The 19,921-nt window shown below is 24.8% G+C and overlaps 1 protein-coding gene across 4 annotated transcripts in view; it reads left to right on the plus strand.

Annotated features, from left to right (window-relative positions):
• The window catches only part of LOC113559873 (F-box only protein 2-like), a 52,528-nt gene that overhangs the window by 21,475 nt on the left and 11,132 nt on the right, over window positions 1-19,921 (plus strand). For 2 of the 4 annotated variants that reach the window (XM_026965654.1, XM_026965653.1), the window contains exons 26-49: window positions 327-483; window positions 1,170-1,326; window positions 2,013-2,169; window positions 2,855-3,011; window positions 3,698-3,854; window positions 4,539-4,695; window positions 5,382-5,538; window positions 6,224-6,380; window positions 7,067-7,223; window positions 7,908-8,064; window positions 8,750-8,906; window positions 9,592-9,748; window positions 10,435-10,575; window positions 10,941-11,097; window positions 11,784-11,940; window positions 12,625-12,781; window positions 13,467-13,623; window positions 14,310-14,466; window positions 15,152-15,308; window positions 15,993-16,149; window positions 16,836-16,992; window positions 17,678-17,834; window positions 18,520-18,676; window positions 19,362-19,518. The exons of 1 other annotated variant lie outside the window; for it this stretch is intronic. The gene's annotated coding sequence lies outside the window, so the exon portion shown is untranslated. The remainder of the gene's footprint in view (window positions 1-326; window positions 484-1,169; window positions 1,327-2,012; window positions 2,170-2,854; window positions 3,012-3,697; window positions 3,855-4,538; window positions 4,696-5,381; window positions 5,539-6,223; window positions 6,381-7,066; window positions 7,224-7,907; window positions 8,065-8,749; window positions 8,907-9,591; window positions 9,749-10,434; window positions 10,576-10,940; window positions 11,098-11,783; window positions 11,941-12,624; window positions 12,782-13,466; window positions 13,624-14,309; window positions 14,467-15,151; window positions 15,309-15,992; window positions 16,150-16,835; window positions 16,993-17,677; window positions 17,835-18,519; window positions 18,677-19,361; window positions 19,519-19,921) is intronic. One more of the 4 variants, XM_026965655.1, reaches the window with a different exon arrangement.

Below are 19,921 nucleotides of genomic sequence, written 5' to 3' on the forward strand. Positions count from 1 at the left end.
CCATCTTTAATATTTAACATAAGGCGAACCATACAGTTTTACATGTACATTACTCCATGTCATATCAAAATTAAATTTATCTTATCATTTTTTATCAGTTTATATTTCATAACAGTTTGTAGTTTTATACAAGTGTTATGGGTTTCAATTGAATATTTTCTTAAATCTTTTGGTTCAAAGAATATAATTTGGTTTTAATGTTTCCAACTGTGAATTATTAGGATTTGTTCTAGGTAATAGATTTGTATATATTTTTCATATGGTATTTAATAGTGACATTTAAACTTCCATCCTTTATACTCAATTAATTGACAATTTTTTTCTAGATACCAGTACCGCGGATTGTCAATGTAAGCTGGGCATGGATCTTGCATTTGTAATACCTGTGAAACTACTAATATTCTATCTACGTTGAAGATGAACGATAACAATTACATAAACATCAATGATTTTTTGCAATTTCTTTTGTAATGATTATTGATTGTAAGTTCATTTTGTCATTACAAATTAAATTTTACAAATCTAAACAAATCTCTATAAAACACCATTGTCATATAACGTTTCTTCTTAACAATTATATAAGCTACTTAAATGTTTTAATGTTACTATTTATTCAATAAGTGATTTTCTGTGCTTCTTCATGTATTGATAAATTGTTCTAATGGTAGGATTTACATTTATGTTTTTTTGGAACGTTAAGTGTAAAAAGTATAAAAACTATTTAATGTATTAAGCATGCTTTAGACATTTTATTGTTGTAATGGAATCAGAGTTTTGTATAATTAATCAAAATATCATATTACACTGGTTAACAGTGATTTAAAATTTATTTACTTATGAATTCCATCTTTAATATTTAACATAAGGCGAACCATACAGTTTTACATGTACATTACTCCATGTCATATCAAAATTAAATTTATCTTATCATTTTTTATCAGTTTATATTTCATAACAGTTTGTAGTTTTATACAAGTGTTATGGGTTTCAATTGAATATTTTCTTAAATCTTTTGGTTCAAAGAATATAATTTGGTTTTAATGTTTCCAACTGTGAATTATTAGGATTTGTTCTAGGTAATAGATTTGTATATATTTTTCATATGGTATTTAATAGTGACATTTAAACTTCCATCCTTTATACTCAATTAATTGACAATTTTTTTCTAGATACCAGTACCGCGGATTGTCAATGTAAGCTGGGCATGGATCTTGCATTTGTAATACCTGTGAAACTACTAATATTCTATCTACGTTGAAGATGAACGATAACAATTACATAAACATCAATGATTTTTTGCAATTTCTTTTGTAATGATTATTGATTGTAAGTTCATTTTGTCATTACAAATTAAATTTTACAAATCTAAACAAATCTCTATAAAACACGATTGTCATATAACGTTTCTTCTTAACAATTATATAAGCTACTTAAATGTTTTAATGTTACTATTTATTCAATAAGTGATTTTCTGTGCTTCTTCATGTATTGATAAATTGTTCTAATGGTAGGATTTACATTTATGTTTTTTTGGAACGTTAAGTGTAAAAAGTATAAAAACTATTTAATGTATTAAGCATGCTTTAGACATTTTATTGTTGTAATGGAATCAGAGTTTTGTATAATTAATCAAAATATCATATTACACTGGTTAACAGTGATTTAAAATTTATTTACTTATGAATTCCATCTTTAATATTTAACATAGGGCGAACCATACAGTTTTACATGTACATTACTCCATGTCATATCAAAATTAAATTTATCTTATCATTTTTTATCAGTTTATATTTCATAACAGTTTGTAGTTTTATACAAGTGTTATGGGTTTCAATTGAATATTTTCTTAAATCTTTTGGTTCAAAGAATATAATTTGGTTTTAATGTTTCCAACTGTGAATTATTAGGATTTGTTCTAGGTAATAGATTTGTATATATTTTTCATATGGTATTTAATAGTGACATTTAAACTTCCATCCTTTATACTCAATTAATTGACAATTTTTTTCTAGATACCAGTACCGCGGATTGTCAATGTAAGCTGGGCATGGATCTTGCATTTGTAATACCTGTGAAACTACTAATATTCTATCTACGTTGAAGATGAACGATAACAATTACATAAACATCAATGATTTTTTGCAATTTCTTTTGTAATGATTATTGATTGTAAGTTCATTTTGTCATTACAAATTAAATTTTACAAATCTAAACAAATCTCTATAAAACACCATTGTCATATAACGTTTCTTCTTAACAATTATATAAGCTACTTAAATGTTTTAATGTTACTATTTATTCAATTAGTGATTTTCTGTGCTTCTTCATGTATTGATAAATTGTTCTAATGGTAGGATTTACATTTATGTTTTTTTGGAACGTTAAGTGTAAAAAGTATAAAAACTATTTAATGTATTAAGCATGCTTTAGACATTTTATTGTTGTAATGGAATCAGAGTTTTGTATAATTAATCAAAATATCATATTACACTGGTTAACAGTGATTTAAAATTTATTTACTTATGAATTCCATCTTTAATATTTAACATAGGCGAACCATACAGTTTTACATGTACATTACTCCATGTCATATCAAAATTAAATTTATCTTATCATTTTTTATCAGTTTATATTTCATAACAGTTTGTAGTTTTATACAAGTGTTATGGGTTTCAATTGAATATTTTCTTAAATCTTTTGGTTCAAAGAATATAATTTGGTTTTAATGTTTCCAACTGTGAATTATTAGGATTTGTTCTAGGTAATAGATTTGTATATATTTTTCATATGGTATTTAATAGTGACATTTAAACTTCCATCCTTTATACTCAATTAATTGACAATTTTTTTCTAGATACCAGTACCGCGGATTGTCAATGTAAGCTGGGCATGGATCTTGCATTTGTAATACCTGTGAAACTACTAATATTCTATCTACGTTGAAGATGAACGATAACAATTACATAAACATCAATGATTTTTTGCAATTTCTTTTGTAATGATTATTGATTGTAAGTTCATTTTGTCATTACAAATTAAATTTTACAAATCTAAACAAATCTCTATAAAACACCATTGTCATATAACGTTTCTTCTTAACAATTATATAAGCTACTTAAATGTTTTAATGTTACTATTTATTCAATTAGTGATTTTCTGTGCTTCTTCATGTATTGATAAATTGTTCTAATGGTAGGATTTACATTTAAGTTTTTTTGGAACGTTAAATGTAAGAAGTATAAAAACTATTTAATGTATTAAGCATGCTTTAGACATTTTATTGTTGTAATGGAATCAGAGTTTTGTATAATTAATCAAAATATCATATTCCACTGGTTAACAGTGATTTAAAATTTATTTACTTATGAATTCCATCTTTAATATTTAACATAGGGCGAACCATACAGTTTTACCTGTACATTACTACATGTCATATCAAAATTAAATTTATCTTATCATTTTTTATCAGTTTATATTTCATAACAGTTTGTAGTTTTATACAAGTGTTATGGGTTTCAATTGAATATTTTCTTAAATCTTTTGGTTCAAAGAATATAATTTGGTTTTAATGTTTCCAACTGTGAATTATTAGGATTTGTTCTAGATATTAGATTTGTATATATTTTTCATATGGTATATAATAGTGACATTTAAACTTCCATCCTTTATACTCAATTAATTGACAATTTTTTTCTAGATACCAGTACCGCGGATTGTCAATGTAAGCTGGGCATGGATCTTGCATTTGTAATACCTGTGAAACTACCAATATTCTATCTACGTTGAAGATGAACGATAACAATTACATAAACATCAATTATTTTTTGCAATTTCTTTTGTAATGATTATTGATTGTAAGTTCATTTTGTCATTACAAATTAAATTTTACAAATCTAAACAAATCTCTATAAAACACCATTGTCATATAACGTTTCTTCTTAACAATTATATAAGCTACTTAAATGTTTTAATGTTACTATTTATTCAATTAGTGATTTTCTGTGCTTCTTCATGTATTGATAAATTGTTCTAATGGTAGGATTTACATTTAAGTTTTTTTGGAACGTTAAATGTAAAAGTATAAAAACTATTTAATGTATTAAGCATGCTTTAGACATTTTATTGTTGTAATGGAATCAGAGTTTTGTATAATTAATCAAAATATCATATTACACTGGTTAACAGTGATTTAAAATTTATATACTTATGAATTCCATCTTTAATATTTAACATAGGGCGAACCATACAGTTTTACCTGTACATTACTCCATGTCATATCAAAATTAAATTTATCTTATCATTTTTTATCAGTTATATTTCATAACAGTTTGTAGTTTTATACAAGTGTTATGGGTTTCAATTGAATATTTTCTTAAATCTTTTGGTTCAAAGAATATAATTTGGTTTTAATGTTTCCAACTCTGAATTATTAGGATTTGTTCTAGATAATAGATTTGTATATATTTTTCATATGGTATTTAATAGTGACATTTAAACTTCCATCCTTTATACTCAATTAATTGACAATTTTTTTCTAGATACCAGTACCGCGGATTGTCAATGTAAGCTGGGCATGGATCTTGCATTTGTAATACCTGTGAAACTACCAATATTCTATCTACGTTGAAGATGAACGATAACAATTACATAAACATCAATGATTTTTTGCAATTTCTTTTGTAATGATTATTGATTGTAAGTTCATTTTGTCATTACAAATTAAATTTTACAAATCTAAACAAATCTCTATAAAACACCATTGTCATATAACGTTTCTTCTTAACAATTATATAAGCTACTTAAATGTTTTAATGTTACTATTTATTCAATTAGTGATTTTCTGTGCTTCTTCATGTATTGATAAATTGTTCTAATGGTAGGATTTACATTTAAGTTTTTTTGGAACGTTAAATGTAAAAAGTATAAAAACTATTTAATGTATTAAGCATGCTTTAGACATTTTATTGTTGTAATGGAATCAGAGTTTTGTATAATTAATCAAAATATCATATTACACTGGTTAACAGTGATTTAAAATTTATATACTTATGAATTCCATCTTTAATATTTAACATAGGGCGAACCATACAGTTTTACCTGTACATTACTCCATGTCATATCAAAATTAAATTTATCTTATCATTTTTTATCAGTTAATATTTCATAACAGTTTGTAGTTTTATACAAGTGTTATGGGTTTCAATTGAATATTTTCTTAAATCTTTTGGTTCAAAGAATATAATTTGGTTTTAATGTTTCCAACTCTGAATTATTAGGATTTGTTCTAGATAATAGATTTGTATATATTTTTCATATGGTATTTAATAGTGACATTTAAACTTCCATCCTTTATACTCAATTAATTGACAATTTTTTTCTAGATACCAGTACCGCGGATTGTCAATGTAAGCTGGGCATGGATCTTGCATTTGTAATACCTGTGAAACTACCAATATTCTATCTACGTTGAAGATGAACGATAACAATTACATAAACATCAATGATTTTTTGCAATTTCTTTTGTAATGATTATTGATTGTAAGTTCATTTTGTCATTACAAATTAAATTTTACAAATCTAAACAAATCTCTATAAAACACCATTGTCATATAACGTTTCTTCTTAACAATTATATAAGCTACTTAAATGTTTTAATGTTACTATTTATTCAATTAGTGATTTTCTGTGCTTCTTCATGTATTGATAAATTGTTCTAATGGTAGGATTTACATTTAAGTTTTTTTGGAACGTTAATGTAAAAAGTATAAAAACTATTTAATGTATTAAGCATGCTTTAGACATTTTATTGTTGTAATGGAATCAGAGTTTTGTATAATTAATCAAAATATCATATTACACTGGTTAACAGTGATTTAAAATTTATATACTTATGAATTCCATCTTTAATATTTAACATAGGGCGAACCATACAGTTTTACCTGTACATTACTCCATGTCATATCAAAATTAAATTTATCTTATCATTTTTTATCAGTTAATATTTCATAACAGTTTGTAGTTTTATACAAGTGTTATGGGTTTCAATTGAATATTTTCTTAAATCTTTTGGTTCAAAGAATATAATTTGGTTTTAATGTTTCCAACTCTGAATTATTAGGATTTGTTCTAGATAATAGATTTGTATATATTTTTCATATGGTATTTAATAGTGACATTTAAACTTCCATCCTTTATACTCAATTAATTGACAATTTTTTTCTAGATACCAGTACCGCGGATTGTCAATGTAAGCTGGGCATGGATCTTGCATTTGTAATACCTGTGAAACTACCAATATTCTATCTACGTTGAAGATGAACGATAACAATTACATAAACATCAATGATTTTTTGCAATTTCTTTTGTAATGATTATTGATTGTAAGTTCATTTTGTCATTACAAATTAAATTTTACAAATCTAAACAAATCTCTATAAAACACCATTGTCATATAACGTTTCTTCTTAACAATTATATAAGCTACTTAAATGTTTTAATGTTACTATTTATTCAATTAGTGATTTTCTGTGCTTCTTCATGTATTGATAAATTGTTCTAATGGTAGGATTTACATTTAAGTTTTTTTGGAACGTTAAATGTAAAAAGTATAAAAACTATTTAATGTATTAAGCATGCTTTAGACATTTTATTGTTGTAATGGAATCAGAGTTTTGTATAATTAATCAAAATATCATATTACACTGGTTAACAGTGATTTAAAATTTATATACTTATGAATTCCATCTTTAATATTTAACATAGGGCGAACCATACAGTTTTACCTGTACATTACTCCATGTCATATCAAAATTAAATTTATCTTATCATTTTTTATCAGTTAATATTTCATAACAGTTTGTAGTTTTATACAAGTGTTATGGGTTTCAATTGAATATTTTCTTAAATCTTTTGGTTCAAAGAATATAATTTGGTTTTATTGTTTCCAACTCTGAATTATTAGGATTTGTTCTAGATAATAGATTTGTATATATTTTTCATATGGTATTTAATAGTGACATTTAAACTTCCATCCTTTATACTCAATTAATTGACAATTTTTTTCTAGATACCAGTACCGCGGATTGTCAATGTAAGCTGGGCATGGATCTTGCATTTGTAATACCTGTGAAACTACCAATATTCTATCTACGTTGAAGATGAACGATAACAATTACATAAACATCAATGATTTTTTGCAATTTCTTTTGTAATGATTATTGATTGTAAGTTCATTTTGTCATTACAAATTAAATTTTACAAATCTAAACAAATCTCTATAAAACACCATTGTCATATAACGTTTCTTCTTAACAATTATATAAGCTACTTAAATGTTTTAATGTTACTATTTATTCAATTAGTGATTTTCTGTGCTTCTTCATGTATTGATAAATTGTTCTAATGGTAGGATTTACATTTAAGTTTTTTTGGAACGTTAATGTAAAAGTATAAAAACTATTTAATGTATTAAGCATGCTTTAGACATTTTATTGTTGTAATGGAATCAGAGTTTTGTATAATTAATCAAAATATCATATTACACTGGTTAACAGTGATTTAAAATTTATATACTTATGAATTCCATCTTTAATATTTAACATAGGGCGAACCATACAGTTTTACCTGTACATTACTCCATGTCATATCAAAATTAAATTTATCTTATCATTTTTTATCAGTTAATATTTCATAACAGTTTGTAGTTTTATACAAGTGTTATGGGTTTCAATTGAATATTTTCTTAAATCTTTTGGTTCAAAGAATATAATTTGGTTTTAATGTTTCCAACTCTGAATTATTAGGATTTGTTCTAGATAATAGATTTGTATATATTTTTCATATGGTATTTAATAGTGACATTTAAACTTCCATCCTTTATACTCAATTAATTGACAATTTTTTTCTAGATACCAGTACCGCGGATTGTCAATGTAAGCTGGGCATGGATCTTGCATTTGTAATACCTGTGAAACTACCAATATTCTATCTACGTTGAAGATGAACGATAACAATTACATAAACATCAATGATTTATTGCAATTTCTTTTGTAATGATTATTGATTGTAAGTTCATTTTGTCATTACAAATTAAATTTTACAAATCTAAACAAATCTCTATAAAACACCATTGTCATATAACGTTTCTTCTTAACAATTATATACGCTACTTAAATGTTTTAATGTTACTATTTATTCAATTAGTGATTTTCTGTGCTTCTTCATGTATTGATAAATTGTTCTAATGGTAGGATTTACATTTAAGTTTTTTTGGAACGTTAAATGTAAAAGTATAAAAACTATTTAATGTATTAAGCATGCTTTAGACATTTTATTGTTGTAATGGAATCAGAGTTTTGTATAATTAATCAAAATATCATATTCCACTGGTTAACAGTGATTTAAAATTTATATACTTATGAATTCCATCTTTAATATTTAACATAGGGCGAACCATACAGTTTTACCTGTACATTACTCCATGTCATATCAAAATTAAATTTATCTTATCATTTTTTATCAGTTAATATTTCATAACAGTTTGTAGTTTTATACAAGTGTTATGGGTTTCAATTGAATATTTTCTTAAATCTTTTGGTTCAAAGAATATAATTTGGTTTTAATGTTTCCAACTCTGAATTATTAGGATTTGTTCTAGATAATAGATTTGTATATATTTTTCATATGGTATTTAATAGTGACATTTAAACTTCCATCCTTTATACTCAATTAATTGACAATTTTTTTCTAGATACCAGTACCGCGGATTGTCAATGTAAGCTGGGCATGGATCTTGCATTTGTAATACCTGTGAAACTACCAATATTCTATCTACGTTGAAGATGAACGATAACAATTACATAAACATCAATGATTTATTGCAATTTCTTTTGTAATGATTATTGATTGTAAGTTCATTTTGTCATTACAAATTAAATTTTACAAATCTAAACAAATCTCTATAAAACACCATTGTCATATAACGTTTCTTCTTAACAATTATATACGCTACTTAAATGTTTTAATGTTACTATTTATTCAATTAGTGATTTTCTGTGCTTCTTCATGTATTGATAAATTGTTCTAATGGTAGGATTTACATTTAAGTTTTTTTGGAACGTTAAATGTAAAAGTATAAAAACTATTTAATGTATTAAGCATGCTTTAGACATTTTATTGTTGTAATGGAATCAGAGTTTTGTATAATTAATCAAAATATCATATTACACTGGTTAACAGTGATTTAAAATTTATATACTTATGAATTCCATCTTTAATATTTAACATAGGGCGAACCATACAGTTTTACCTGTACATTACTCCATGTCATATCAAAATTAAATTTATCTTATCATTTTTTATCAGTTAATATTTCATAACAGTTTGTAGTTTTATACAAGTGTTATGGGTTTCAATTGAATATTTTCTTAAATCTTTTGGTTCAAAGAATATAATTTGGTTTTATTGTTTCCAACTCTGAATTTTTAGGATTTGTTCTAGATAATAGATTTGTATATATTTTTCATATGGTATTTAATAGTGACATTTAAACTTCCATCCTTTATACTCAATTAATTGACAATTTTTTTCTAGATACCAGTACCGCGGATTGTCAATGTAAGCTGGGCATGGATCTTGCATTTGTAATACCTGTGAAACTACCAATATTCTATCTACGTTGAAGATGAACGATAACAATTACATAAACATCAATGATTTATTGCAATTTCTTTTGTAATGATTATTGATTGTAAGTTCATTTTGTCGTTACAAATTAAATTTTACAAATCTAAACAAATCTCTATAAAACACCATTGTCATATAACGTTTCTTCTTAACAATTATATAAGCTACTTAAATGTTTTAATGTTACTATTTATTCAATTAGTGATTTTCTGTGCTTCTTCATGTATTGATAAATTGTTCTAATGGTAGAATTTACATTTAAGTTTTTTTGGAACGTTAAGTGTAAAAAGTATAAAAACTATTTAATGCATTAAGCATGCTTTAGACATTTTATTGTTGTAATGGAATCAGAGTTTTGTATAATTAATCAAAATATCATATTCCACTGGTTAACAGTGATTTAAAATTTATATACTTATGAATTCCATCTTTAATATTTAACATAGGGCGAACCATACAGTTTTACCTGTACATTACTCCATGTCATATCAAAATTAAATTTATCTTATCATTTTTTATCAGTTAATATTTCATAACAGTTTGTAGTTTTATACAAGTGTTATGGGTTTCAATTGAATATTTTCTTAAATCTTTTGGTTCAAAGAATATAATTTGGTTTTATTGTTTCCAACTCTGAATTTTTAGGATTTGTTCTAGATAATAGATTTGTATATATTTTTCATATGGTATTTAATAGTGACATTTAAACTTCCATCCTTTATACTCAATTAATTAACAATTTTTTTCTAGATACCAGTACCGCGGATTGTCAATGTAAGCTGGGCATGGATCTTGCATTTGTAATACCTGTGAAACTACCAATATTCTATCTACGTTGAAGATGAACGATAACAATTACATAAACATCAATGATTTTTTGCAATTTCTTTTGTAATGATTATTGATTTAAAATTAATATAATTATGAATTCCATCTTTAATATTTAACAAAGGGCGAACCATACAGTTTTACCTGTACATTACTACATGTCATATCAAAATTAAATTTATCTTATCATTTTTTATCAGTTAATATTTCATAACAGTTTGTAGTTTTATACAAGTGTTATGGGTTTCAATTGAATATTTTCTTAAATCTTTTGGTTCAAAGAATATAATTTGGTTTTAATGTTTCCAACTGTGAATTATTAGGATTTGTTCTAGATATTAGATTTGTATATATTTTTCATATGGTATATAATAGTGACATTTAATCTTCCATCCTTTATACTCAATTAATTGACAATTTTTTTCTAGATACCAGTACCGCGGATTGTCAATGTAAGCTGGGCATGGATCTTGCATTTGTAATACCTGTGAAACTACCAATATTCTATCTACGTTGAAGATGAACGATAACAATTACATAAACATCAATGATTTATTGCAATTTCTTTTGTAAAGATTATTGATTGTAAGTTCATTTTGTCATTACAAATTAAATTTTACAAATCTAAACAAATCTCTATAAAACACCATTGTCATATAACGTTTCTTCTTAACAATTATATACGCTACTTAAATGTTTTAATGTTACTATTTATTCAATTAGTGATTTTCTGTGCTTCTTCATGTATTGATAAATTGTTCTAATGGTAGGATTTACATTTAAGTTTTTTTGGAACGTTAAATGTAAGAAGTATAAAAACTATTTAATTTATTAAGCATGCTTTAGACATTTTATTGTTGTAATGGAATCAGCGTTTTGTATAATTAATCAAAATATCATATTACACTGGTTAACAGTGATTTAAAATTTATATACTTATGAATTCCATCTTTAATATTTAACATAGGGCGAACCATACAGTTTTACCTGTACATTACTCCATGTCATATCAAAATTAAATTTATCTTATCATTTTTTATCAGTTAATATTTCATAACAGTTTGTAGTTTTATACAAGTGTTATGGGTTTCAATTGAATATTTTCTTAAATCTTTTGGTTCAAAGAATATAATTTGGTTTTATTGTTTCCAACTCTGAATTTTTAGGATTTGTTCTAGATAATAGATTTGTATATATTTTTCATATGGTATTTAATAGTGACATTTAAACTTCCATCCTTTATACTCAATTAATTGACAATTTTTTTCTAGATACCAGTACCGCGGATTGTCAATGTAAGCTGGGCATGGATCTTGCATTTGTAATACCTGTGAAACTACCAATATTCTATCTACGTTGAAGATGAACGATAACAATTACATAAACATCAATGATTTTTTGCAATTTCTTTTGTAATGATTATTGATTGTAAGTTCATTTTGTCATTACAAATTAAATTTTACAAATCTAAACAAATCTCTATAAAACACCATTGTCATATAACGTTTCTTCTTAACAATTATATAAGCTACTTAAATGTTTTAATGTTACTATTTATTCAATTAGTGATTTTCTGTGCTTCTTCATGTATTGATAAATTGTTCTAATGGTAGGATTTACATTTAAGTTTTTTTGGAACGTTAATGTAAAAAGTATAAAAACTATTTAATGTATTAAGCATGCTTTAGACATTTTATTGTTGTAATGGAATCAGAGTTTTGTATAATTAATCAAAATATCATATTACACTGGTTAACAGTGATTTAAAATTATATACTTATGAATTCCATCTTTAATATTTAACATAGGGCGAACCATACAGTTTTACCTGTACATTACTCCATGTCATATCAAAATTAAATTTATCTTATCATTTTTTATCAGTTAATATTTCATAACAGTTTGTAGTTTTATACAAGTGTTATGGGTTTCAATTGAATATTTTCTTAAATCTTTTGGTTCAAAGAATATAATTTGGTTTTATTGTTTCCAACTCTGAATTTTTAGGATTTGTTCTAGATAATAGATTTGTATATATTTTTCATATGGTATTTAATAGTGACATTTAAACTTCCATCCTTTATACTCAATTAATTGACAATTTTTTTCTAGATACCAGTACCGCGGATTGTCAATGTAAGCTGGGCATGGATCTTGCATTTGTAATACCTGTGAAACTACCAATATTCTATCTACGTTGAAGATGAACGATAACAATTACATAAACATCAATGATTTATTGCAATTTCTTTTGTAAAGATTATTGATTGTAAGTTCATTTTGTCATTACAAATTAAATTTTACAAATCTAAACAAATCTCTATAAAACACCATTGTCATATAACGTTTCTTCTTAACAATTATATAAGCTACTTAAATGTTTTAATGTTACTATTTATTCAATTAGTGATTTTCTGTGCTTCTTCATGTATTGATAAATTGTTCTAATGGTAGGATTTACATTTAAGTTTTTTTGGAACGTTAAATGTAAATGTATAAAAACTATTTAATGTTTTAAGCATGCTTTAGACATTTTATTGTTGTAATGGAATCAGCGTTTTGTATAATTAATCAAAATATCATATTACACTGGTTAACAGTGATTTAAAATTTATATACTTATGAATTCCATCTTTAATATTTAACATAGGGCGAACCATACAGTTTTACCTGTACATTACTCCATGTCATATCAAAATTAAATTTATCTTATCATTTTTTATCAGTTAATATTTCATAACAGTTTGTAGTTTTATACAAGTGTTATGGGTTTCAATTGAATATTTTCTTAAATCTTTTGGTTCAAAGAATATAATTTGGTTTTATTGTTTCCAACTCTGAATTTTTAGGATTTGTTCTAGATAATAGATTTGTATATATTTTTCATATGGTATTTAATAGTGACATTTAAACTTCCATCCTTTATACTCAATTAATTGACAATTTTTTTCTAGATACCAGTACCGCGGATTGTCAATGTAAGCTGGGCATGGATCTTGCATTTGTAATACCTGTGAAACTACCAATATTCTATCTACGTTGAAGATGAACGATAACAATTACATAAACATCAATGATTTTTTGCAATTTCTTTTGTAATGATTATTGATTGTAAGTTCATTTTGTCATTACAAATTAAATTTTACAAATCTAAACAAATCTCTATAAAACACCATTGTCATATAACGTTTCTTCTTAACAATTATATAAGCTACTTAAATGTTTTAATGTTACTATTTATTCAATTAGTGATTTTCTGTGCTTCTTCATGTATTGATAAATTGTTCTAATGGTAGAATTTACATTTAAGTTTTTTTGGAACGTTAAGTGTAAAAAGTATAAAAACTATTTAATGCATTAAGCATGCTTTAGACATTTTATTGTTGTAATAGAATCAGAGTTTTGTATAATTAATCAAAATATCATATTCCACTGGTTAACAGTGATTTAAAATTAATATAATTATGAATTCCATCTTTAATATTTAACATAGGGCGAACCATACAGTTTTACCTGTACATTACTACATGTCATATCAAAATTAAATTTATCTTATCATTTTTTATCAGTTTATATTTCATAACAGTTTGTAGTTTTATACAAGTGTTATGGGTTTCAATTGAATATTTTCTTAAATCTTTTGGTTCAAAGAATATAATTTGGTTTTATTGTTTCCAACTCTGAATTTTTAGGATTTGTTCTAGATAATAGATTTGTATATATTTTTCATATGGTATTTAATAGTGACATTTAAACTTCCATCCTTTATACTCAATTAATTGACAATTTTTTTCTAGATACCAGTACCGCGGATTGTCAATGTAAGCTGGGCATGGATCTTGCATTTGTAATACCTGTGAAACTACCAATATTCTATCTACGTTGAAGATGAACGATAACAATTACATAAACATCAATGATTTTTTGCAATTTCTTTTGTAATGATTATTGATTGTAAGTTCATTTTGTCATTACAAATTAAATTTTACAAATCTAAACAAATCTCTATAAAACACCATTGTCATATAACGTTTCTTCTTAACAATTATATAAGCTACTTAAATGTTTTAATGTTACTATTTATTCAATTAGTGATTTTCTGTGCTTCTTCATGTATTGATAAATTGTTCTAATGGTAGGATTTACATTTAAGTTTTTTTGGAACGTTAAATGTAAATGTATAAAAACTATTTAATGTATTAAGCATGCTTTAGACATTTTATTGTTGTAATGGAATCAGCGTTTTGTATAATTAATCAAAATATCATATTACACTGGTTAACAGTGATTTAAAATTTATATACTTATGAATTCCATCTTTAATATTTAACATAGGGCGAACCATACAGTTTTACCTGTACATTACTCCATGTCATATCAAAATTAAATTTATCTTATCATTTTTTATCAGTTAATATTTCATAACAGTTTGTAGTTTTATACAAGTGTTATGGGTTTCAATTGAATATTTTCTTAAATCTTTTGGTTCAAAGAATATAATTTGGTTTTATTGTTTCCAACTCTGAATTTTTAGGATTTGTTCTAGATAATAGATTTGTATATATTTTTCATATGGTATTTAATAGTGACATTTAAACTTCCATCCTTTATACTCAATTAATTGACAATTTTTTTCTAGATACCAGTACCGCGGATTGTCAATGTAAGCTGGGCATGGATCTTGCATTTGTAATACCTGTGAAACTACCAATATTCTATCTACGTTGAAGATGAACGATAACAATTACATAAACATCAATGATTTTTTGCAATTTCTTTTGTAATGATTATTGATTGTAAGTTCATTTTGTCATTACAAATTAAATTTTACAAATCTAAACAAATCTCTATAAAACACCATTGTCATATAACGTTTCTTCTTAACAATTATATAAGCTACTTAAATGTTTTAATGTTACTATTTATTCAATTAGTGATTTTCTGTGCTTCTTCATGTATTGATAAATTGTTCTAATGGTAGGATTTACATTTAAGTTTTTTTGGAACGTTAATGTAAAAAGTATAAAAACTATTTAATGTATTAAGCATGCTTTAGACATTTTATTGTTGTAATGGAATCAGAGTTTTGTATAATTAATCAAAATATCATATTACACTGGTTAACAGTGATTTAAAATTATATACTTATGAATTCCATCTTTAATATTTAACATAGGGCGAACCATACAGTTTTACCTGTACATTACTCCATGTCATATCAAAATTAAATTTATCTTATCATTTTTTATCAGTTAATATTTCATAACAGTTTGTAGTTTTATACAAGTGTTATGGGTTTCAATTGAATATTTTCTTAAATCTTTTGGTTCAAAGAATATAATTTGGTTTTAATGTTTCCAACTCTGAATTATTAGGATTTGTTCTAGATAATAGATTTGTATATATTTTTCATATGGTATTTAATAGTGACATTTAAACTTCCATCCTTTATACTCAATTAATTGACAATTTTTTTCTAGATACCAGTACCGCGGATTGTCAATGTAAGCTGGGCATGGATCTTGCATTTGTAATACCTGTGAAACTACCAATATTCTATCTACGTTGAAGATGAACGATAACAATTACATAAACATCAATGATTTTTTGCAATTTCTTTTGTAATGATTATTGATTGTAAGTTCATTTTGTCATTACAAATTAAATTTTACAAATCTAAACAAATCTCTATAAAACACCATTGTCATATAACGTTTCTTCTTAACAATTATATAAGCTACTTAAATGTTTTAATGTTACTATTTATTCAATTAGTGATTTTCTGTGCTTCTTCGTGTATTGATAAATTGTTCTAATGGTAGGATTTACATTTATGTTTTTTTGGATTGTTTAATGTAAAAAGTATTAAAACTATTTAATGTATTAAGCATGCTTTAGACATTTTATTGTTGTAATGGAATCAGAGTTTTGTATAATTAATCAAAATATCATATTACACTGGTTAACAGTGATTTAAAATTTATATACTTATGAATTCCATCTTTAATATTTAACATAGGGCGAACCATACAGTTTTACCTGTACATTACTCCATGTCATATCAAAATTAAATTTATCTTATCATTTTTTATCAGTTAATATTTCATAACAGTTTGTAGTTTTATACAAGTGTTATGGGTTTCAATTGAATATTTTCTTAAATCTTTTGGTTCAAAGAATATAATTTGGTTTTAATGTTTCCAACTCTGAATTATTAGGATTTGTTCTAGATAATAGATTTGTATATATTTTTCATATGGTATTTAATAGTGACATTTAAACTTCCATCCTTTATACTCAATTAATTGACAATTTTTTTCTAGATACCAGTACCGCGGATTGTCAATGTAAGCTGGGCATGGATCTTGCATTTGTAATACCTGTGAAACTACCAATATTCTATCTACGTTGAAGATGAACGATAACAATTACATAAACATCAATGATTTTTTGCAATTTCTTTTGTAATGATTATTGATTGTAAGTTCATTTTGTCATTACAAATTAAATTTTACAAATCTAAACAAATCTCTATAAAACACCATTGTCATATAACGTTTCTTCTTAACAATTATATAAGCTACTTAAATGTTTTAATGTTACTATTTATTCAATTAGTGATTTTCTGTGCTTCTTCGTGTATTGATAAATTGTTCTAATGGTAGGATTTACATTTATGTTTTTTTGGATTGTTTAATGTAAAAATATTAAAACTATTTAATGTATTAAGCATGCTTTAGACATTTTATTGTTGTAATGGAATCAGAGTTTTGTATAATTAATCAAAATATCATATTACACTGGTTAACAGTGATTTAAAATTTATATACTTATGAATTCCATCTTTAATATTTAACATAGGGCGAACCATACAGTTTTACCTGTACATTACTCCATGTCATATCAAAATTAAATTTATCTTATCATTTTTTATCAGTTAATATTTCATAACAGTTTGTAGTTTTATACAAGTGTTATGGGTTTCAATTGAATATTTTCTTAAATCTTTTGGTTCAAAGAATATAATTTGGTTTTAATGTTTCCAACTCTGAATTATTAGGATTTGTTCTAGATAATAGATTTGTATATATTTTTCATATGGTATTTAATAGTGACATTTAAACTTCCATCCTTTATACTCAATTAATTGACAATTTTTTTCTAGATACCAGTACCGCGGATTGTCAATGTAAGCTGGGCATGGATCTTGCATTTGTAATACCTGTGAAACTACCAATATTCTATCTACGTTGAAGATGAACGATAACAATTACATAAACATCAATGATTTTTTGCAATTTCTTTTGTAATGATTATTGATTGTAAGTTCATTTTGTCATTACAAATTAAATTTTACAAATCTAAACAAATCTCTATAAAACACCATTGTCATATAACGTTTCTTCTTAACAATTATATAAGCTACTTAAATGTTTTAATGTTACTATTTATTCAATTAGTGATTTTCTGTGCTTCTTCGTGTATTGATAAATTGTTCTAATGGTAGGATTTACATTTATGTTTTTTTGGATTGTTAATGTAAAAAGTATAAAAACTATTTAATGTATTAAGCATGCTTTAGACATTTTATTGTTGTAATGGAATCAGAGTTTTGTATAATTAATCAAAATATCATATTACACTGGTTAACAGTGATTTAAAATTTATATACTTATGAATTCCATCTTTAATATTTAACATAGGGCGAACCATACAGTTTTACCTGTACATTACTCCATGTCATATCAAAATTAAATTTATCTTATCATTTTTTATCAGTTAATATTTCATAACAGTTTGTAGTTTTATACAAGTGTTATGGGTTTCAATTGAATATTTTCTTAAATCTTTTGGTTCAAAGAATATAATTTGGTTTTAATGTTTCCAACTCTGAATTATTAGGATTTGTTCTAGATAATAGATTTGTATATATTTTTCATATGGTATTTAATAGTGACATTTAAACTTCCATCCTTTATACTCAATTAATTGACAATTTTTTTCTAGATACCAGTACCGCGGATTGTCAATGTAAGCTGGGCATGGATCTTGCATTTGTAATACCTGTGAAACTACCAATATTCTATCTACGTTGAAGATGAACGATAACAATTACATAAACATCAATGATTTTTTGCAATTTCTTTTGTAATGATTATTGATTGTAAGTTCATTTTGTCATTACAAATTAAATTTTACAAATCTAAACAAATCTCTATAAAACACCATTGTCATATAACGTTTCTTCTTAACAATTATATAAGCTACTTAAATGTTTTAATGTTACTATTTATTCAATTAGTGATTTTCTGTGCTTCTTCATGTATTGATAAATTGTTCTAATGGTAGGATTTACATTTAAGTTTTTTTGGAACGTTAAATGTAAAATGTATAAAAACTATTTAATGTATTAAGCATGCTTTAGACATTTTATTGTTGTAATGGAATCAGCGTTTTGTATAATTAATCAAAATATCATATTACACTGGTTAACAGTGATTTAAAATTTATATACTTATGAATTCCATCTTTAATATTTAACATAGGGCGAACCATACAGTTTTACCTGTACATTACTCCATGTCATATCAAAATTAAATTTATCTTATCATTTTTTATCAGTTAATATTTCATAACAGTTTGTAGTTTTATACAAGTGTTATGGGTTTCAATTGAATATTTTCTTAAATCTTTTGGTTCAAAGAATATAATTTGGTTTTATGTTTCCAACTCTGAATTTTTAGGATTTGTTCTAGATAATAGATTTGTATATATTTTTCATATGGTATTTAATAGTGACATTTAAACTTCCATCCTTTATACTCAATTAATTAACAATTTTTTTCTAGATACCAGTACCGCGGATTGTCAATGTAAGCTGGGCATGGATCTTGCATTTGTAATACCTGTGAAACTACCAATATTCTATCTACGTTGAAGATGAACGATAACAATTACATAAACATCAATGATTTTTTGCAATTTCTTTTGTAATGATTATTGATTGTAAGTTCATTTTGTCATTACAAATTAAATTTTACAAATCTAAACAAATCTCTATAAAACACCATTGTCATATAACGTTTCTTCTTAACAATTATATAAGCTACTTAAATGTTTTAATGTTACTATTTATTCAATTAGTGATTTTCTGTGCTTCTTCGTGTATTGATAAATTGTTCTAATGGTAGGATTTACATTTATGTTTTTTTGGATTGTTTAATGTAAATGTATAAAAACTATTTAATGTTTTAAGCATGCTTTAGACATTTTATTGTTGTAATGGAATCAGCGTTTTGTATAATTAATCAAAATATCATATTACACTGGTTAACAGTGATTTAAAATTTATATACTTATGAATTCCATCTTTAATATTTAACATAGGGCGAACCATACAGTTTTACCT

The sequence above is a fragment of the Rhopalosiphum maidis genome, chromosome 3 (assembly GCF_003676215.2).
Source record: "Rhopalosiphum maidis isolate BTI-1 chromosome 3, ASM367621v3, whole genome shotgun sequence".
Classification (NCBI taxonomy): Eukaryota; Metazoa; Arthropoda; class Insecta; order Hemiptera; family Aphididae; genus Rhopalosiphum; species Rhopalosiphum maidis.